Source organism: Peromyscus eremicus, chromosome 9 (assembly GCF_949786415.1).
Source record: "Peromyscus eremicus chromosome 9, PerEre_H2_v1, whole genome shotgun sequence".
NCBI classification, from domain to species: Eukaryota; Metazoa; Chordata; class Mammalia; order Rodentia; family Cricetidae; genus Peromyscus; species Peromyscus eremicus.
In genome coordinates this window covers 91,672,387-91,694,604 of record NC_081425.1, presented here as the reverse complement: position 1 = coordinate 91,694,604, position 22,218 = coordinate 91,672,387, and the positions used below count along the sequence as shown (strand labels likewise).

General features: G+C 49.3%; 1 protein-coding gene across 1 annotated transcript in view; it reads right to left on the bottom strand.

Annotated features, from left to right (window-relative positions):
• The window catches only part of Arhgap22 (Rho GTPase activating protein 22), a 141,043-nt gene that overhangs the window by 34,872 nt on the left and 83,953 nt on the right, over window positions 1-22,218 (bottom strand). The window lies entirely within an intron of this gene.

Here is a 22,218-nt window from a genome sequence, read left to right as displayed (position 1 = left end):
TCCCTAGAGCAGCTTCACTGTGTTTTGCCTAAATCAGGGTCGCCTGCTGTGTGTGACACTCACTGCGCTTTACCCTCCATGCAGCTGACCACCCCACACATCAGATTCCTTGTAAGCACCAAGGTTACAGGGGCCACATGTTAAGCCCGATGTTCAGGAGTTGTTTACTGGCGGCTAGAAGGCAGGAGGGAGAGGAGTAAGAGCTGGGCTCCTTGGAGCTAACTCCCCCTCAGGATCTCTCCTGGCTCCCAGGTTGCCCTCTGCAAGTGAGCCCATCACTCTGATGTTCCAAAAACCACTTACGCTGGGCTCTCTGGACAATTTACAGGAGTTTCAAGAATGGTTTCCTCGCCCTCCACATCCCCAAACACTGTTACTTGTGTAGGATCCCACCCAGGACAACGTGCTGCCCAGAGCTGAAGAAGGTCGTCAGCAGACTGCTGTGAGAGCTGTACCCAGGGAGGGCATGGACCTTGCTGAGGGTGTTATGAGCATGGAGGCTGGGACATCAGGCCAGTGGGCAGAAGGACCCCTAAGCTCAGGAGGGTATTAAGCAAGATACTCCCAGGTACAGACAGACAATCCTTGTTCACTGGGTGACCAGGCATCAGAGGCATCGAGGTGGAGAGGAAGGAACTGGAGTCCATGTGTGCTCCTGTGGCTGTGGTCTTACCCATGGACGTGGCACTGACAGTGAGCAGCCAGCTCAGAGCAGCTTGGTCTCAGGGGTAGAGGACAGTCACCATGTGGGCCACACAGACCGTGGGGTCCTAGATGGGGAGAACCTGATCCCTCCAGAAGCTTTCTGTGTGACCTCAGAGCATCGCAGCCCAGCCCAGAAGAAAGGGATGTTAGGAAATCCACAGATCTAGGAATTGACCAGCACTTTGTTTTTGTACCCAATCGTGAATTTCTATTTTTAAAATTATTTTTTCCTAAAGAAGATCACCCATGCAATATGTTTCCCATTCTACAAAATGTGCATCCGCCCATCTCAAAAGTGGGCAGACATCCTTGTGCAGAGCTGTATCCCTCCCTGACCAGGAGCCTATCCCAGGGTGCCAAGAGTCTGCATGTTATAGCTTTTAACAAAGATGGGCTCTCTTTTTGTTTTAAAATGCTCCTTGGGACATCTGTTGAAATGAACCTATGGATTTATTAGTGTGTTAATATAGAAGACTTATGGATTTTCAATTACTAAACCAGCCTTATACTCCTGGAACATCTTCTCCTTGTTAATCTTGTATTAGCCTGTTTGTATATAGTTGGACAAAATTTTATCCATAAGTTTTCTTATCTCTTCACAAGGGATGTTGGTCTGTGTGTGTGTGTGTGTGTGTGTGTGTGTGTGTGTGTGTTTTTCCTATAATGTCTTAGTCAGGGTTTCTATTGCTGTGACAAAACACCATGACCAAAAAACAGGTTGGAGAGGAACAGGTTTATTTGGCTTACACTTCCACATTGCTGCCCATCACTGAAGGAAGTCAAGACAGGAACTCAAACAAGACAGGACCTGGAGGCAGGAGCTGATGCAGAGGCCATGGAGGGGTGCTGCTTTCTGGCTTGCTTTCCTTGACTTGCTCAGTCTGCTTTCTTATAGAACCGAGAACCAGAACCCAGGCATGGTGCCACCCACCATGGGCTGGACCCTCCCCCATTGATCACTAGTTGAGAAAATGCAGCTGGACCTCACGAAGGCATTTCCTCAACTGAGGCTCCTTCCTCTTTGGTGACTGTAGCTTGAGTCAAGCTAACATACAACCAGCCAGCCTGGATTTCTTTGTCCAGCTTTGGTTTTAGGGCAACACAGGCCTCACAGAATTGTTAAGAAGTCTCTCCTTTTCAATTTCTGGGGGGAGACTTTGTGTAGAATTTCTATTACTTATTCCTTAGTGTTTGGTAGACTTCAGCAGTGAAGTCACCTGTTCCTGGCCTTTCTTTATAGGGAGGGGGTTTAAAATTCACTTTAAGAGCCAGGTGGTGGTGGCACATGCCTTTAATCCCAGCACTCGGAGGCAGAGCCAGGCGGATCTCTGATTTCAAGGCCAGCCTGGTCTCCAAAGCGAGTTCCAGGAAAGGCGCAAAGCTACACAGAGAAACTCTGTCTCAAAAAACAAAAACACCAAAAAAAACCCAAAAACAAAAACAAAACACTCCCCCCCCCAAAAAAAAACCAACCAAACAAAGAAATCACTTTAATACATACATATTTTTCTTCTATACAAAACTGCGGTTGTTTGTATCTTTTTTGTTTTGTTTTGTTTTTTTGTTTTTTTTTTTTTGCTGGCCTCGAACTCACAGAGATCTGCCTGCCTCTGCCTCCCTAGTGCTGGGATTAAAGGTGTGCGCCACCACCGCCCTGTTTGTGTCTTATAGAGAATTTGTTTCATCTGTGTTACTAAACGAGCCAGCATAAGGTTGTTTATCACAGTCCATCGTCCTTTAGAACCTGAAGGGTCCCTTCTCACTGGCCTTGAGAGGTTGGTCATCTGTGTCCCTTTCTTCCAGGTCAGTCTCGCCAGACTCAAGTTCCCGTTACTGACCTCAAACGGCCTCTGGCTGAACTGACTTTGACTATCGTTTTGCTGGTTAGTAAACTTTAAAGGTTAGAGGGTAAATATCTTAGGTTTGTAGGCCAGATAGTCTCTGCCACAGCTTCTCCACTCTGCCACACTGAGAAAAGCACTGAACCAGCAGGCCAGGATGGGAATGAGGAGGCCTGGGCACGCAGTGAGAACCGGTTACAGAGCAGGCCAGCCAGGATGCATGCCGCCCTGCCTGTCTCCCTGCCTTCCGAGTTCGCTCTCCTCTGCTTGCTCCGGGTTTGTTTGCTTTTCATTTCTTACCGTATCTGGTGCTGTTGTCGCCCCAAACTCTGCTTCAGAGCTACTCCCCAGTGTGGGGTACACTTTCTCTTTAATTCAGCTCGAAACACTTTCCACTTCTCTTTTTAGAGATGAGTAAGTTCCAAATGTGGTGTTAAGATTGCTCTGAACCATTTCTGTTACTGATTTCTTACTTAGTTCCACTGCAGAAAGAGAACATGTGTATATGATTTGAGTCATTTTATATTTCTTAAAATTTGATTTTGGCTCAGACCATCATTTTGTCTTGGTAGCTATGCAGTGAACCAATAAAAATGGTCCTGCTGGGTGTGGTATGGGGTGAGGGTCTACTAAAATCAGCCAGATCTCCTTAGGCAGTCTGGTCAGATCTCTGATGCCTGCCCTGGCTTTCTGTTCACTTGCTCTATCGATGAGTGGGGTGAGCTATTAAAATCCTCTGCTGCAATCCTGTTTTTGTCTATTTCTCTCTAGATTTCTATCAGTTTTTGTTCCATATGAAGGATGGTAAGTAGTTAGAGCTGTCGGTGAATCTACAGCCTCCCAGCCCACTCACTAATAGTCTCTGGGTGGGAATCGCTGATGTGTGGTCTCCCAGCTTCCCTGTGACTTCTGTCAGGGTGGCAAGACCTTTGCCCATTTCAAAAACACTTATCTGGAACTTCTACATGCATTTCTTGTCAGGCAAATGATTGGGACTTGTTTTTTTTTAAGTCTCACCCAAGAAGGTTTCTTTATGAGTGTCGGTATGCTTGAGTTTAAATCCCCCTTCTGTTTAATGGTGGACTTACTGTCCCTTTACCCTCCTTTTTATACTTTCTTTATTTTGGGATACTTGTGACAGTGTCTCGTTACATAGCCCAGATTCTCTTGACTTTCCCATCTCTACCTCCTAAATTCTGGGATTACAGATGTGTGTCACTTCATCCAGCTGTCTTATTATTTTAAAAGTTGTTTTATAGTGGTGTGTGTGTGTGTGTGTGTGTGTGTGTGTGTGTGTGTGTGTCTGTGTGTATGTAAACATGAATACAGGTGCTCTTAGAGTCCAGAAGAAGGTGTTGGATTCCACGGAGCTGAAGTTAGAGCAGTTTAAGAGTGGTCCAATTTAGAGCTGGGATCCAAACTTGGGTCTTGTGAGAAACCTCTCCAGCCACTATTTTACTATTTTTATGATTCCATTCAATCTCTTATGTTGCTGGTTAGCAAAGCCCTCTCTCCCCTTCTCCCACCACACAGCAGTGAGCACTTTAAAGACTACAGCAGACGTCTTTAATTACCTCTGAGGGACATTACACCTCTTGCAGGCATGTGACCACGAGCATGTCCAAGGAGAGCTATGGATGTGGATCAATACATTTGCAGATGACAGCTTCACATCACAGTGGCAAAAGGTTGGACATGCCTGTGGGACCTTTTAGGAGTTATTTCCATCACTGTCATCCCTGACTTTCTGGCTACACCTGTCTTACAATTTGCTATTCGAGGACACTACATATTCCACAGTTTACAGCCCTGTCTCTACTTAACAAGTCTGCATCTTTTGGAAAGATTTAAGTTATAAGGGAAGGACATTGTCTGTTCACTCATCTCTCCACAGAATCCAGGTCCTACATGGATGGCATTATGTCACCTCTGCCTGTCACCTTTCTGCTGGATTTCCTTGTCCTATGCAGCTATCGGTGACTAACCCTCAATCTTCGGACAGTGGGAAGGGGTCATGGTCTCTGAAAGGCACTCTCGGGGGTGACAGGTCAGGTTGACTGGTTCCCTCTGCCTGTTTTCTGGAGGTTGCTGCCCAGCCCACTCCCCCGCCCCGTGCTCCAGCGCACCACACCCTTTTTCTATGTCCGCTTCACTGGCTTCAAGCCGGTTGATGTACCTCCCTGCGGGTTCCTCCCGTTCCTTGTGAATGGGGTTATTGATGTGCTTAGATTTGTGAGTTTGTAGTGTTCATAAAGCCCAGGTCCCTTTGGTCTTTAGTGACTCAAATAAACATGTCCGTCCTTTCCTCTGCCCCTCGGTGACTCCAATTACCTGTGCACTGGATATCATGGAGGTTCTTTCACAGCTCACTGATGAGATATTTGTGCCAAGAACTTTTTTCTCTATAGACTTACTTTTGGGTAGTGTTACAGCAGCATAATGCGCCCTCTCTAAGGCACTTCCATCCTAGTCTCTGGAACCCATGCGTAGGTTAGGCTATATCACAGAAGAGTTGCAATTTTGTCAGTGGAATCAAAATTGCTAACTGGCCCAGTGCAGTCATAGCAGGTTTCCAAAGTAAAGGAGAACCCAGATACAAAATGGGTACAGAGGACCAAAAATGATGCACTCAAAAAGACCTGACCAATCACCATGGCTTCGAAGATACAGGAAGGTCAGGAGCTGAGGAACCTGGGCGGCATCTAGGAGAGAGTGAGAAGCTGGCTTCTCCCCTATAACCTCCCCCGTGACCCCTTGACTTAAACCAGACCTGTAACCTCCAGAACCGCGGGCATCACACAGAGAGAGCTGTTGTTCCAGACACTGATTCCGTGGTGACTTGTCACAGCACCAGTAGAAAACGACTACAGAGACAGGCATGGTGGCACACACCTGTAATCCCAGCACCCTGGAGGCTGAGGCAGGAGGTTCACAGGTGTGAAGCTGGTCTGGGCTACAAATTTTCAGGCTAGTGAGAGCCTGTCCCCTCAAACAAACGAAGCCCCCAAAATAATAACAAACACATGTAGTTTTATAGCTTCGAGCTCGCCAACCTTTCGCCTGCCGTGTTTATCCCATGTGAGCTATTTTTCTCAATTCACACATTGAAGGCTTGCTCTCGGGAAATACGACCTGGGCTTTCAGCATCATTATGGTTTTTATGTATCTCTCACGTCTCAACTGAGCCCTTAGGACACATTGGATTCAGCTCTAACAAAACGGTTTTAATTGTGTGTCATTTCTGCTGTCATCGGCTGACTGACTCTCAATCTGGCCCTTACTTTCCTGCCGGTCACATCATGTTTTTGAGTAGGTACCAGGCACCATGGTTTTCCAATGGTTGGCTGCTGGGGACTTTATACTCCTATAAAGACTCTTGAACCTTTCTCTGAGATGAAGTTAGGTTCATGGCAGGAGTTTCCTGGGTGGAACTCGAGGGCTCAGGGCAGAGCCTGGGGTTCCCCTGTGGCGGGAAAAGCCCTCTGTGTGTCCCACCCAGTGTCCCATGTCTGCATGGCTTTCCAGGCTGGCAGGTGGGAACAGGCAACATTCCGTCCTGTGTGAGGGTGGACACGGCCACCTCAAATCCTTCTCTCCCCAGTCTTGGGTGGTTTCCTCGGATGCATGTGGTGACAGGTCCACAGTGAGTCTTCCGTGGATGCTTTGTCTCCCTGCGGCCCTTTCATCTTCTCACACAGACCCTGCAAGCTCTTGTGCTTTGATCTCCCAGACCCCAGCTGCGCTGTCTCTACCTGTGGAGGCCAGTGGCCTCCATCTGTGGGTCCCTTTCCTATATCACAGCCTGGAAACTTCCTTAAGGCAGTAAACTATGGCATACACAGGGCTCACTCTGTTTCTCAACTCCTGGTGCAGAGGCCCTTCATTAGCTAATGCCTGACATTATGGACAACACGGCTTCAAATGAACATGTGTTGGGGCAAAGTTGTTTCCACAGCTAGTAAGTTGGTCCTTCTTGCTTCACGCTGTTCAGAAGTGACAGTCACATCCCTGTGTGTCTAAGGGACTCATTACGTGTGACATTCCCAGTCACACACAGTCCCCATTGACACCACAGGAAGAAATATTACTAAGAGCGTTTCACACACGCAGAAGCCAGGCCTCACAGAAGTTAGATACTGGACACGTGAGTGAACAAGGAGAGGGCTAAATGCAACCACAGGTTCATTCACCCGTGTGCGGTTTCTTCTCAGTACAAAACCTTTGTAGTAGCGGAGTGGAGTGCAAGGAAGATCAGACGGTTGTCGAAACAAACGTCAGGGTCTTTCAAAGCATCCAACTGTTCATGCCTACCTGCTCTCTCTACTTGGGAAAGATGAACCCTAGATTCAAAGAAAAAACGCGGCAGCGAGTGTTTCAGGAATACACGCATCCTGGAGGATGACAGTCTACGGCTGTTGTTCCTGCCCTTCCCTCTTATTTCTAAACATTTTTATTACATTTTAGAAATCCTTGTGCCCTGTGTGCCTGAAGTGTCCAGAGGCCAGCAGAGGGTGCCTGATCCCCTGGATTTGGAACTATGATGGTCACTGTCCAGGGTAGTTTTAAGTCAGCTTGACATAAGCTACAGTCATCCAGAAAGAGGAACTGCAATTGAGAACATGCCTCCATCCAGACTGCCTGTAGCGCATTTTCTTGAGAAATGATTGATAAGGGAGGGCTCATGATGGCGGGGTGTGCCAACCCCTAGGCAGGTGGTCCCGAGTTGTATAAAACAAAACAAAACAAAACAAACAAACAAACAAACAAACAAAAAAACAGGCTAAGCAAGCCATGAGCAGAAAGCCAGTAAGCTGTGTTCTCCTGTGGCCTCTGCTTCAGGTCCTGCCTCCAGGTTTCCGCTTTGAGTTCCTGCCCTGACTTCCCTCAGTGATGGACTATGATCATGACGTGTGTAAGCCAATAAATAAACCCTTTCCTCCTCAAGTTGCTTCTTGTCATGGTGTTTTATCCCAACAATAGTAACCCTAAGACAATTGTAAACCACCATGTGGGTGTTGGAATGGAACCTGGGTCCTCCACAAGAACAGCAAACGCTCTCAAACACTGAGTCATCTTTCAAGCCCCCTTTTTATGTTATTATATTATTATTTATTTGTGTGTGCATGTGTGTGTATATATTCACATGCACAAGTATACTCATGTGGGGTCAAAGGACAACTTGTGAGATTCGGTTCTCTCACCATGTAGGTTCTGGGGATTGAACTCTGGCTATCAGACTTGGGTGCAAATGCTCCTCCCCCTGAACCATCTGACACCTGAGCCATCCCCCTGCCCTCCTCTTCTTTTTAAACCAATCTGTGTGGTCACTATGCTGCCTCCTCTCTACCATGCATCAACCCCCAGATCTACTGTGTGGAGCACAGGGACTTAATCCCCAAAGCATCCAAGTCCCACACCTTTGGGGAGGAGAAAGCCAAGGTGCCTATCTTCTTCGGAGGATGAGCTGGAGTATCAGCTTGGTTTAGCACCTAGACCAGCTAGCAAACCCGCGTGTCCACTTTTATTACCACACTCAGATAAATACAAGGAGAGCTGAGTCAGTCCCAACACTAACGGCATTTGGGGACAGATGGTTCTTTCAGGGGAGGGGGTCTGTTTTGTGCATAATAAGTAGGATGTTTAAAGTGATCCTCTACCCACTAGACTAGCAGCAGCCTCTCCTGCTCTGTTAAGCTGTGACGGCAACAAACACCTCCACACATTGCCAGATGCTCCTTGGGGGGCAAAACCGCCTTGTGCTGGAAACCACTGATAGAGATCCATCAGATCTATAATGTCTGCGGGTCTGACTGTTTAATTCCACGGCCATGTGATCCTGCACAGGCATAATGTGGCATGTCCATAAGAGACCCCCACTGTTCTATCAAACCTGGATCCATTTAGTGTCAGGCAGCCAAGGTAGAGAGCTGGGGGGTGGGGGTGGCACCTTCTCTCCTTGCCCTTACATACACTCACATTCTCCTTGGAGGGGACTCACTGGCCTCATGCAAGGCTTTTAATGCTGGCGATATGTTAATGACTTCCAAACTCACCACCATCCCGCCCTCCAGACCTGAACCAATCACATCTCTGGACGTGGCTTAGCCATGCAGGCTCTTGGCTGAAGGCAACTCCAACTTTCAGTTACTCAGGTTGAAAACAGACACACCCTCCTTTCTATAGTCTCACATCACCTATCTTGCCAGCAAATCCTATTTGCTCATCTTTCAAAATACGTTCAGAACTGGATCACTTTTCACTGTCTACCTGGTTGTGATCACAACCATCTCTCAACTGGAGGACGGGCATCTCTCTTCTGACTCTTTAAGTCTGTTCCCAATGCAGAAGCCACGGGGACCCAGCTAGACTGAAAGCAGCCCGACACCTTGCTCGGCCCTCCCAAGGGCATCCATGCCAGCCATGGCTTTGCTACCATCACCAGGGCCTGCTTCCCCACTCCTGCCCTTTGGTCCCTGGCTGCTTCCGCTTTGCGTGTGGCATGGTTTGCATCTGCTCATTTCCTGCCCAGTGCCCAGAAGGCTTCCAGTCACCAGCATGGTTTGCCCCTCACTTCATTCATGTCTCTCTTTGAATGGCACCTTCTGGAATCTTTCCTGACCTCACATCTCCAACCACACCCACGCTCCTAGCCAGTTGTCACTGCGCCACAGCATCCAGTACATTCAAGCACACAGAACATGTTGACATGAGAAACTTATGCTGTTCATCAGCCCACCTTCACTTTGTCTGTATCTTGTACCACTTAAGCACTGGGGAGAGCTTAGCATAGAGAGGGAACACACAGAACTCACAGAAGACAAAAGATGAACAACAGTAGACGAGATAAAGTGACTGAAATGCTCACAGTACCCACCGCAGGCAGACAGGCAACCCAGCTGAGGCACCCATACAGAATCCCCAGCCTTAGCTGCCCATCCTGCCAGTCTGCACACCAGGCTGAACTTGCTTATGGGTCTTCCCTCCTTCGTTTCTCTTTACTGGCTTGGAGGCAGCAAATACCACTTGCCCTGCAAGGGTGAGTCTCCAGGTTCCCAGGCTGCTGTCCTCACAGCCGGCCTAGGATTCTGGTTGTTCACTTACCCCTGGACAGGCGCCTGTTCCTCTTCAGATACTTGGTGGGGCAGAAAGGCATGGTGAGGTGAGTGAAGGACCGGTGAGAAAAGGATGGATGACCGGGCACAGCTGAACCCGGGGCAGCAGCAGGTACACACACATTCAGCAGCAGCGGAGCTGGAGCGGAGCCGGCAGGGAAGCCGGCCCCTTCTGTCTAGCTGCAGAGCGGTATAAGCTGTGGGAACTAAGCTAGGGTCTTTTGTCTCTCGTGAGGAACTTCTGCATTTGCAGGACCTGAAAGCTGGGAATGTCCAGGGTGGGGATCCCCGTGGGCCCTTCCCAGAGTACACAAGCTGCTGGGGTGAGATGGAGGGAGGCACTGTGGAAATCACAAAGCAGGCCGGTCTGCATCTGGATCCCTGTCCTGCAGTCTAGCCCTGAGCTTATTAAGTTCCTGACTCTGGTCAGCTGTAGGGCCAACATCCATCACCGTTGTGCCAGCACAGGGACGTGGGCTAGGAACAGGGCTCCGAGCTGAGGGCTGCTGTCCCCGGCAGTTTGTGCAGACGAAAGAGAATGGGGTAGAAGGTGGACATGTACAGAATTTACTGCACAGCCAGGTGGGAGCTACTGACTTCATAGCTCTGTTCCCTTTTAAGTTTTTGTTTGTTTGTTGCTTTCTTTTGGTTTGGTTTCTCTTAGTTTTTTGAGAAAGGGTCTCATTATGTCATTTATCTAGGCTGGCCTTGAACTCACTAAGTTGTCCAGGCTGGCTTCAAACTTGCCATCCTTTTGGTTTTTATATAAGACCAGGAACTAGAGGCTTTTTAAGCTTTTAGGTTTTTAGCAGCAGTTCAGCTGAGATCCATTCCAGTGAGGACTCAGAAGCTTTCAGTCTGAAGATTCATGAAACAGCATCCAATGAGGAGTTGTTGAGATGAGGTTAGCTGTGGCTTGTTCTGCTTCTCTGATCTTTCAGAATTCACCCCAATAGCTGGCACCAGGTTTTTTGGGGTTTTGTTTGTTTGTTTGTATTAATAAGACCTTTTAAAATTCGTGTTACAGATGGCTGTCTATGTTCTAATCAGGATCCATCTTTCCCGGGAATATTTCAACCCATAGTGTTTGAACCCAGAACCCAGAACCTGCAGACGACTCAAAAGTGTTGCTTAACTACATCATGTACATACATCCAAATAACCCAGGATGGTGAAGCTGCTCAAGGGGGATGGGGTGGTCCACAGTGAGGAGCAGGCCACCACCTGCCTGAGAGGGTGACTTGCTACCAGGGTATAGGAAGCCTGCTTACTTCTGCAAGGACAGCAGGACACAGGGGCCTAGGGCAGCTTCAGGACAGGACGGAGAGGCCCAGGAGCAAGGGAGGAGAGACATCTCTCCAGAGACTGTAAGGGGTCCCCATGTGTTAATGAAGACTTGCTCTTCCTTGTGAAAGGCCCTAGCTAGTGTGCTTGGCCCTGGGGAAGCTGGCCCAGCCATGCCCTTGCAAAGGCCACTGCGCTCCCAGGAGCCTCCCTGCCCATCAACAAGACAATCTCACTCCTTCAGGTATCTCCCTGGGGATTTCCTTGGGGCTGAGAGGACATTTGCCTGGGCAAGAAATCTGCAAGTGGCCTTGCCCTGGGTGGCCCCCTTCAGAGAGAGGCTGTGACCTTTCTCCACCGGGTAATTACAGAAATGATACAGGGACCTGGCTCAGTGGAAGTCTCTGAAATATAAGTCACACCTTCCCTACCCAGTGAGAGCTCCAGACATAGCCTAGACCCTAATCCTGATTTCAGCATAGATCCTGTTTGAACTGAGACCACCTTTACAGCCCCAATCTCAACTCCCCCATCTCACTCACCCCATGTCTGCCTGTGTCTGAAGTATTCCACGGACTTCCAGCCTCGGGTCAGTTCAAGACCTATTTCTGACATACAGGCCCACTTCCATCTGCTCACCTGGTCAACCCCTGCTCATTCAAGACCCAGATCAAGTAGCTCCCCTTCTCCTTCAGCTTCCTTTAAATTTCCTCTGCACCCACCCCATTCCTCACCCCTTTAAAAACGTTATTTTTTTTATTTTATTTTCTGTGTTATGGGTGTTTTGCTCACCTGTATGTCTGTGTACCATCTGCATGGTGCATGCAGTACCTGTGGAGGCCAGAAGAGGGCAACAGAGACCCCCGGCACTGGCGTTAGAATTGTGAGACCCCGTGAAGGTGCTGGGACTCAAACCCACTCTCTGGAAGAGCAGAGCCAGCCCTCCTGCCCTTCCTTTTTTCTTCTCCTTGTGGTTACTGGAGTGCTAGTGTATGACAGACACTGTATCATGTGCTAGGGACATAAACTGATGTCAGCCCCAGAGAGATTAGCCAGGCCCCTAAGGGCTGCGGCTGCCATGACCACCAAGCCACCAACCTGCTCATGCAGCATTCCCTGCTCAGTCATTCTACAAGCATGCTGCCGTTATCCCCAGTGCCCAAGAGTGAGTTTGCCAGGCCCCGGGGGCAAGCAAGCTCGGAGTCCCCTCTTCAGGCTAATGCTGCCATAGGCCCTCTCGGATGCCTCTGGGTTTCAGGGATTGGACTGGACAGTTATCCTAATCCTCTCCATACATTTAGAGTGCCTTGCTTCATGTGGGTGCCCAGGAAGGCCTTAAAGAAGAACTCACAACCACTTTGTATTGCAACCAAGAAAGACACCCCCACCCCCGCCCCTCATCGTTCACCTTGATCTGAGGCCCCCATGTCAAAGCTGAGCAAACCCATGTGGAAGCTGTCCCAAGGAGGTGTGCAGAAGGGAAAGGCCACAGAGGGGCTGGCTGGTCACTGTTGTGGTGTCCTCGGCACTGTCCTGCCAGCAATGGGACAGTCATCTACCACCAAGGGTAGTCCTGAAGTTCTGACTGCCCCTCTCTGGAGAGCTGGCCCAGTCAGAGATGCCAGGGTTAGAGCTCAGGGCGGTCTGCAGGGCATGCCTGAGGCACACAGCAAGTGAGGCTCCCTCTCACAGGACTGAGGAAAGGGGTACACAGGGCTCAGGGGGGGACCTGGGAACACTGCTTCTCAAGTGGAGGAGGTCCAGGAACACCACCACCAGGAGAGAGGCCCTAAGCTGAAAAGGAGGCTGGTAATTCCCGCTGCAGCGGCTGAAGTGGTTACATCATCACCTGTAGCCAGGTGCCCCTCCACGGTCATCTACGTGACATGCACACCCCTTAAAAGTGTCACAGTTCCCTCTCTCTCTTCTTTTGCTCCTGTTTTGCTCTCTTGTCTGTTCTCCGTCTGTCTGTCTATCTGTCTGTCTGTATTCCCTGCCTCTCTCATGTTCCCACTCTCCGAAAGGCCTTTGACTCTTTTGCTCTCCCCCTCCCCCAATAAACCCTGTGCACTAACTCTGTTCTCTTTGTGGCACACCTCGGCAGGCCACCACAGGCACCCACTTTGCTGCATTTCTACCCTTCCAGGGGCAACATAGCGGTCGCCTTTTTTGGACAGGTCTGGTGAGGCAGGGAGATCTGACAGAAATACTCCAGATCCTCTGAACTGAGAGGGTGGGTGAGGAGGGGGCTGGGGGCTGGGAGGTGGGGAGGACATTCTGCAGGTACCCAGGGTAGAAGGGCAGGGTGGCGGCTTTCTTGATTGGGTCACAGAGCCTGCCCAGGAACTAGGGGTAGGAAAGGTCTGGATGGTGATGGGGAAGCACCCTGGCAGTCCTGATCAGCCTGGGCAGAGGGGAACTCCAGGCCTGGGTACGGGTGAAGCCTACAGAGGCGGAAGGTCCTGTTAGTGAGAAGAGGGGTCCCAGGCGTAATTTGTCTCTAGAAACTTCATGTGAGAGTAAATAAAAACCACTTGAATTGTGGTTTTTGAATTAAACACTTACAAATTTGGGAAGTGCCTCCTCACACTGTACCCTTCATTGACCCCAACAATGGGCACAGGCCAGGCAGCTTAATAGCCATTGTCCCCAATCTAACCATACCCACAAGCCCTGCCAGGGACTCCTGTGTCCTTCCCACAGCGGTCTAGCCTCAGGTTCTGATGCTGGCACCTCCTCACCCTAAGGAACCGAAGCCAGAGCCTGATGCATCGGGTACCACCTGTTTCTGCTCAGTCTTGTCCCCGGGGCTGATGTATGCCTTCCTGGCACCATTTGAGACCCATCGTCCAGATTGTGGAGTCCTCAGCAAGCCATCAATGATAAACAAGCCGGCTGCAGACAGAGAATTTGCTTAAGAAGCCAAATTAATGGTAGGCAGCAGACAAGAGCTCTTTAGTACCCAGCGGGAAGGGGCAGGACCAAAGGACTGAAGTTCCACCCCTGCCCTGGCCTTTATTATGGTGATAGAGTTGACTCCCAGCACAGACCCCAGCCAAATCCCACAACACTAGAACCTGGACTCCTGGGGGAAGAGACCCGGGCTGGCCCAGCCAGTTTTTTTTTCCAGAAAACCTGGGGTGGGGGAGGGGAATTGCAGACTAAATCACAAGCACCTGACTTCGGCCTCCTCTTCCAGCCCGAGGTGGAAAGGGAGTGGGCCAGGAGGGCTGAAGAGGGAGAGGCTGAGACGCACTTAAAGGCCTGTAGGAAGTTCAGCTGGCTGGAGACGGCGGCGGTCCGTGGACACAACTCCAGGGGACAGTGACATGCCACACAGCAAAGACGTGTGTGGCCAGGGCCTGAGGGGCTCTGCACACAGGTCACCCCAGTCCTTCTCTTGCTGAGCACGCAGACACTGTTCCCTGGTTTAATAGTGCCACCATGCATCTCTCACCAAAGCCCTGTTTCGAGACTGATGCATCCCACCTCCCACAGCTGTGAGGACCCTGGGGCTTTACCTGGCATATTTCCCACACTTTATTTTGAAGCCAAATAGTTCTGTTTCTGTATTTTTACAGCCTACCTCCTGCCTGGAGGCCAGATACACAAGACAAGTAAGAAGTCTTTTTGCTAGTGCCAGCATGTGAGTTAAACACGTCTAGTACCTAGTACCATTCCCTAGAGCAACTCCAGAAAGCAGCCATTCACCTTGCAGGCTACATGAATATAGCGCCCTCTACAGGCAACCATTTACACTGTAGGTTATATGAATGGGGAGTGCCTAGATGGTCTCACAGTTAAGCTTACAGATAATCTTGAGGATGGCCTTATCTTTCTATTTTCTACTGAAGGAATAGACCTATCTGACTCAGTCCAGTGATGAGCCTTCAGCAAGGCCCACAGGATTGAGAGCAAAACTCCATCCTTCCAGTCCTCCGGTCCTCCTCAGGCCCAGCCACAGGCCTTGGGAAATGTCCCTTGACTGTGACCTGATCCCCAAGGTTTTCTTTCTCTCATCTTAGCCATCCTCAGTTTGAGGAACATGAATAGCGGGGCCACTCCGTTACCACCTGTCCCTCTGTGAACAGATAATCACAGCAACACCTTATTATCCAGAAGTGGCTTCCCCCAACTGTATTCATCTGCTGTTGGAGACAGAGAAGCAGCGAATGGGAGGAAAAAACAAGCAAGCAAACAAACAAATAAAAAAACCAGGCAATGTGCTGAGTCCAGGGAGCTCCAGGGTGCGCTTCCTCTCATGTTACAAACTCTCCCGATGGGCCAGCTTTACTGGCTCCCTGGAACACGCTGGATTAGACCAGATCATTAGAAACGGACCGAGTGTGCTTGAGAAGCAACATGAGGGCTGGAGTTCGGATCCCCAGAACCCACATAAAAGCTGGACGAGCATGGTGACCCCCTGCAAGCCCAGGACTTGGAAGGTAGAGGCCAGGGATCCCCAGGGTAAGCTGGCTAGCTACACTAGCCAGGTTTAGCGCACAGACGCACACACAGTCACCAAGGGAAGAAAGAAGGGCCCAGAACTCAGAAAGGTACACCACTGTACACCACAACCAGTCACCTACTGTTCGGAGAGTGCAGAGTACTGAGTCTCCCTCCCCAAAGGCCTTGAAGTGCCTGGTCTTCTATCACAGTGGCCACTAGGAGTGGCCTTCTGCATATCCTCATTCAGGACAGTCACCTCATGGGTCTGGCTGTTCTAAAGACACCAAGATGACATGTGGTCCAGCTGAGGGTGGGGCCTCAAGTGGGGTGAGAGAAGATGGAAGGATGTACAGACTTTACCAGTCACTTAAGGCTAGGACAGGCCAGGGACAGGCCCTTCAGCTAGACACAGTCATCACAAGGCTCATGGCATCCCCATGGCGGCCCTGAACCAGGCATCAGGGAGCCCACCGTTAGTGACGGGGATATGGCAGCAGAGACATGTGGCAAGTCAGCGGTGTGGACCTGCCTGTTTTAAAGGGTGCCTGCTTCCCAGGGCCACCTGCTCTCTAGGTGGGGGTGAGAGGCCAAGGGTAGGGCTCCTGTTCACGTGGATGTGGGCTTTCTTTGTTGAGAATCTCCAAATCGTCTTGTCTAACTCTTGCTGCTCCTGCCCCATCAGACGGTACTGCCAGGCAGGGTGTCTCCTCAGGTGGCCCTGCCTGTGTCCACACCCCACCACTAGCCAGGGAGGGCCCCTGGACTTCCTGACTAGCTATTAACTGGGGGGTGAGTCAGGGGCCCGCCAAAGGCAAGAGCACTCAAGAACTCCGCGGTGGTCTTGGCTGGCATGGCTGCCTTTGGGTCCCGGTTGCTGAACCTTTTCTGCCAGAGAGAGACTCACTTGCCACCCTGCATATACTGCAGGTTCTTGTCCTCTGGGGACCTAAACCAGCTCCTTCAGGACTGGTTTTCTGGTTATCCCCCTGGAAGGGACAAAAACATCCAGTAACCTTCCGCACGGGTGGACACATGGCCTGGGGCTCCAGCCTTAATATGTCTAGCAGGGTCTTGCAGGAGTGCGGAAGGCCCCACTAGGCAGCTGGAAGAGGACAGACTTGGAGCCTGAGTCATGTGGGAGTGTCCAGCACATGGTCCATTTGCATAGAAAGGCTCTACCCACGAGCTCTGCTCAGCTTGTGTCAGCCCAAGATTCACCAGTAGTGTGCCTGGCAATGGTGGGCACCTATTTGTGAGTTCCTAATGGGGAAGTCTCGTCACTGCCCATAATAAGCACAAGTATTCCGGAAAACGCTGGTGGGGATACTAACTGTCTGTCCAATGATGAAACTGAGCACCGGCAATCATGAGGAGCCAGGAACCGGGGCAGGACCTTTGAGGCTGGATGCTAAAGGTTTTGAACTCCTGAGTCCCTGACCACCTTCACTGTAACTTGTACCGGCTGCATGTTAGGCCTGACGTCAGTCAGGGCTGAGCATGAGGGCATGGATAAGGTGTCTTCTGAGAACACCAAGGGAAGCCAGTGTTCCTCCTAGAGGGAGCTACATGCCACCCCTGTGGCTCCCTCAGCCATGGGTTTTGCCCAGGACACACTTCAGGCCAGGGTCCCTCAGTGGACCTTAGGGCCTGGCCTCAGAGCACCCAGGATGGGGGGTGTGCGCCCTGGTGGAGGTCCTGATGGATGCCGGTACAGGGGCGCTTTGTTCCGGCCTTCACTGTCCATACAGGGCAGACGCTCTGTGAATGGCACTGTTGTGGTATTTTAAGAAGATTCTACAAATAGCGCTCCCTTAGAATGGGCTTCAGAGCCCAGCTCATGAATGTCCCCCACCAGGGCAGCCGCCGGAGCTTCAGCCGGACAATAGGGCCTCACAGGGAGTAGGCGGATGCTGGGTGACCCCAGCCACACTGCCCAGTCCTCCCAGTGGCTGCCCAGGAGTTTATTGGGAGGTGTGGCTCCCTGTCTGGGTGACATCCCTTCAGCACCACCTCTCCGATCTCCAGGGATTTCCAGGCTATGAAGCTGTCCTGTGGGTCACAGGGGAGGGGTGCTGGAGGGAAGAGTGTCTGGAGATTTCCTCAGACACCGCTTTATTAGGTAGCCAGAGAAACCTCAAAGACCCACTGTCCAGGCAGACAAGGGCTATTAAACTGCCATCTTTGCAGAAGTTTGTTCTGGAGCTCTGGAGGGAGAGCAATGACCTGGATGCTAGAGGCAGGCAGAGGGAGGAAGCGAGGGTCACAGGCTGCATTCCTGAGGTTATCTGCAAGGCTGGGGGTTCAGTTAGTCACCTCCGGGAACCTCGGAGTCTGGTCCCTCCACAGAGCCCTGCACAGCACTGGGAGGCTAAGGAAGGAGGTTCAGTGTGCGCTGAGGCACAGCCAGCACTCAGCAGATGGAGCCTCTCCCCTTCCCAGGTGAGACCATTCATCTCCCGTGGTTGAAGCATGCCCCAAACATGCCTGAACTGCTGAGAACCGGCAGGCATCACGGGAATTCCTCGTGACACCTCGGGCTGTGGAGGTCCAGTGGGCAGACACTGGGTGCTTGGAAGGGATGGTAAGGGCGGGCTTGGCCAGAGGCAAAGTGGAGGCAGAGGCTCTGGGCTAAGTCCTGCTTGGTCCCTTCAGATTTAGACAAAGTCTGAAATAGGAACCACTCTCTGGGAGATGGACAGATGACTCGGAGGTTAAAAGCCCTTGTTGCTCTTGCATGGGTTCAATTCTCCTCTGCCCTCCCTGGGCACAAAGCACACATATGGTGCACATACATACATACATACATACATACAGGCAAAACACCCATACACATAAAATAATAAAATAGACAATTTTCTAAGTTTAATTATTTAAAAACATCACTTAAGGAGGTGCCCTGACAGTCACCACCCCAGCTCCAAAGTATTCGAGGCCGGCGGCCCAGGGGTCAGGCACCACCTACTCTGAACTTATAGAAGTTCCACATTGGAGAGGCCACTGTGGCATCACTGATGATAATCAAGGCTATCAAAGTCATAAACAACCTGATGGAGCCCCTGACTAAAGGCACTGTATCTGCGCAGCCCTGGTGTGACACTGAGTTGGATACCTTGCACACCGTTGGTGCTGTGGTTCCTAGTGTTCACCCGGATCACTGAGGGCCAGAAGCACAGCAGCCCGTATATTCCCAACCAGCTGTCAGCCTGAGCAGACTGGGGAGCGGCTGCACCCAACAGCGCACAGGGAACCATCCAAAGATAGGCTCTGAGGCCAGACCTGTAGAGAAGAACCTGACTGCTGGAGACGCAAAGGAGAAGTGGATGGTCTCTGTGTGACCTTCAGCTCCTTCCAAACCGGATACGACCAGGGACACCCCAACCCTAGTGTTCCAGGTTTCATTAGTAAAGGGCACACGATGCTCTTCTTGTCCATGCTCTAGACCTCACCACTGTCTGCCAAAGCTACAGTGACAGGTACACAGTGGGGACACAAGCAGCTGGATGGGAGGGAACCCCACATTTGGCTGGTCACTGGTGGGAAGCTGCACCTACTTCCTCATCTGTAAAGGGAAATTAATAACAGAGTTCAGGGTTTCGCAGCGAGTGAACCAATTCCTACATATGAAGTGGCTAGGTCAGAGCCTGGCACACAGCACTGTCTGTGTTACGAATGCTACCATGTAACTAAAGGTACCTCAGGTGAGACTCATTTCCATTACTGGGCATTTTCAAGGCACCAGCACCACAATGTATGCAGATGCTAATTCAGATCTTAGCGAACCTGGTGAGACTTCTGGGACCTCTGCTTACAAACAAAGCTCTCCTTCTTTGGCTCAGCGAGTTCTGCTGTCTGTTGGCAGAGCTGGATCCACAGCCCGGCCCACCGCTGGCTGCATGATCCTCCAGTATTTCCCTACCTCCTTGAGCCCAAGCCCTTGAGTTGCTTACACCATTGACACCTCCAAGTAAAGCTTAAGTAAGAGGGACAAGGCCCTGCCCAGAGGAGACAAGGACTTGCTCACATACCTTGGTAGGAATTAGCTTCTTGAAAAGTCCCGTCCCCAAAGCACTGTCATAATCTGACCTGCTCTGAGTTCCCTAAAAATCCCCTTGACAGACCATTGCCATCATTTAACCTGACTCCTGGTTTCTCTACTTTCAGGGCATTTGTTAAAGAGAATCAGAAGCGCCGGGTGGTGGTGCCACAAACCTTTAATCACAGCACTCAGGAGGCAGAGGCAGGTGGATCTCTCTACAGAGTAAGTTCCAGGACAGCCAGGACCACACAGAGAAACCCTGTCTAAAAAATGAGGAAGAGGAGGAGGAGGAAGAGAAGGGGAAGGAGGAGGGAGGAGGAGAAGCAGTTCTTTCACACTACAGCTGTGATACAAATCGGAGCAAACAACACTTAGCCAAAGCTGAAAAAGAAGTTTTATGTTTTTTAAGTTTTAAGATCATCCAGGGAAAAGAAATATCCTCCGGGAACTCTGCATGTTCCTGGTGCTCTAGAAGACCATGTGTGTGCCCTTGCACAGGAAAGCCCCAGGAGGGCATCACTGTCACATCTCTTTCTGACTTTGAGTCTCTTCCCAAGCAAGAAGCAGAGACTAAGGCAGAGTCACAAACTCCTGAGAAATGCTTCTCACCTGGTAAAGGCTCAGGCGAGGAGTCTGAATACGGAGAACCTCGAAAGAAGACGCAAAAGAAAGCGAACTCACATGTGGTCCTTAAGGAAGTTAACTGACACATGGTTCTTAATGAAGTTAACGGCTGTCTTTCACTGGAAACTAGCAAAACCTGGAAGAAGTGGGATTCTATTCCAAAACACAGAAGTGGGGAAGCAATCAACCAAAAATTCTGTATCCAGCAAAACCATTCATGAAATATGAGGGAGAAATGAAGACCAACCCAGATGGACAAGGACTCCAAGTTCTAATGCTAAGAAGACATTAGACGTTCACCCAACCCACATAAAGAAATAAAGAACACCTATATAACTAGATGTAAAAGACAGCTTAAATGTATATTTTTGTCTAAAACATAACTACACAAAGCATTGCCTACAAAACTGTGGTAATTACAAAGACGTAATTAATAACCACAATAAAGACACAAAGGACAGGAAGGGAGCAGAGATACATGGTATCAAAGAGTTTATGCCACTGAAGACAGTATTAATCAGAACTTTAAGATAACTAACATAAAATGCTAGAAACATCACACTAGAAAGCGTCTGTTTAACAAAGAAAAAAATCCAGTAATGATAAATAGGATAAAACCACCATCAACAACAAAACAAGTAAGAGGTACAGAAAATAAATAGTATTTTTTTATAAAAATATAATAAATAAATAAATAAATTTTAAAAATAAATAAATAAAACAAAACAACTTATCGGAGTTGGTAGTGGTTGCTTATATATTCAGGATTGCCATGAGTTCAAGGCCAACTTAGACTACACAATCCCAGGCCAGCCTCGGCTACAGCATGAAAATCCTGTTCTCCAAAAACAAACAAGCAAAATAACAAAGCTACCATAGTAGTAATTACATTCACTGTAAACATTGTAAAGATTGACTACTTAAACAAAAAAGCAAAGATAAGTGAATAGATCTTTTCACAAAATAAAAGAACATCAGAAAAAGCATCAGATCATCTCCTATACTACATGAAGAAATGAAGAACACTTATAGAATTAGGAATATAAGTCAGCAAACGTGTATTTAGCTCAGTCACCCAGAGGAATCAACTGGACCAAACACATCTATAGAATGCACCACCCAGCGACAGCAGACTACACATTCCTCTCAAGTCAACACAGGATATACTCCAGAATACACAATAGACTAAGTTATAAGCAGGCCTTAGTCTTTCTGAAGAAGTGACTAAAAATATAAAGGTATGTTTACTGATTTATCAAATTAGAAATGAATAAAAAGTCTGGGGAATAGACAATGATGTGGGACTAGGTAGAATTCTGAAAAACTCAGAGAAGCCACAGACATTTTGAAAAGCTTAGGAACTGAGTGTGATGGCATATATCTGTGGTCCCAGCACCAAGGGGGCAGAGGCAGGAGGATTTTAACTTCCAGACTGGGATGTGTTGTGAGATTTTTGTCTCAAACAAACAAAATCCAACAAAACAAAACAAAAACATTTGGAGCAGGAAACTGAAAATACAGCATACCAAAATGTATGGATTGCAGTTGTGAACCTAGAAGACACAGTCCTAAATGTCTATGTGGGAAAAGAAGATCTCAGTAACTTAATCCTGCACATGAAGACACTGGACAAGGACAAGCCAAACTCAAGTTGAACAAATGGGATGAAATGACAGTGGAAATAAATGAGGATTAGGGAGACAATCGCAGAAACTAGCACAAAGACGCTTCGTTTAAAGGACGTGGGGGGAGGGGGTTTGTTGGAGACATAGTTCAGCAGTTAAGAGCACTGGCTGCTCTTCCAGAGGACCTGGGTTCAATTCCCAGCACCCACATGGCAGCTCACAACTGTCAGCAACCCCTGTTCCAGGGGACCCGACACCCTCAGACAGATGTACATGCAGGCAAAACACCAATGCACATAAAATAAAAATAAATTTAAAAAAATAAAATAAGGGCTGGAAAGATGGCTCAGAGGTTAAGAGCACTGGCTGCTCTTCCAAAGGTTCTGAGTTCAATTCCCAGCAACCACATGGTGGCTCACAACCATCTGTAATAAGATCTGGTGCCCTCTTCTGGCCTGCAGGGATGTGTGCAGGCAGAACATTGTATACAATAATAAGTAAATAAATAAATCTTTAAAAAAATAAATAAATAAAATAAAAAT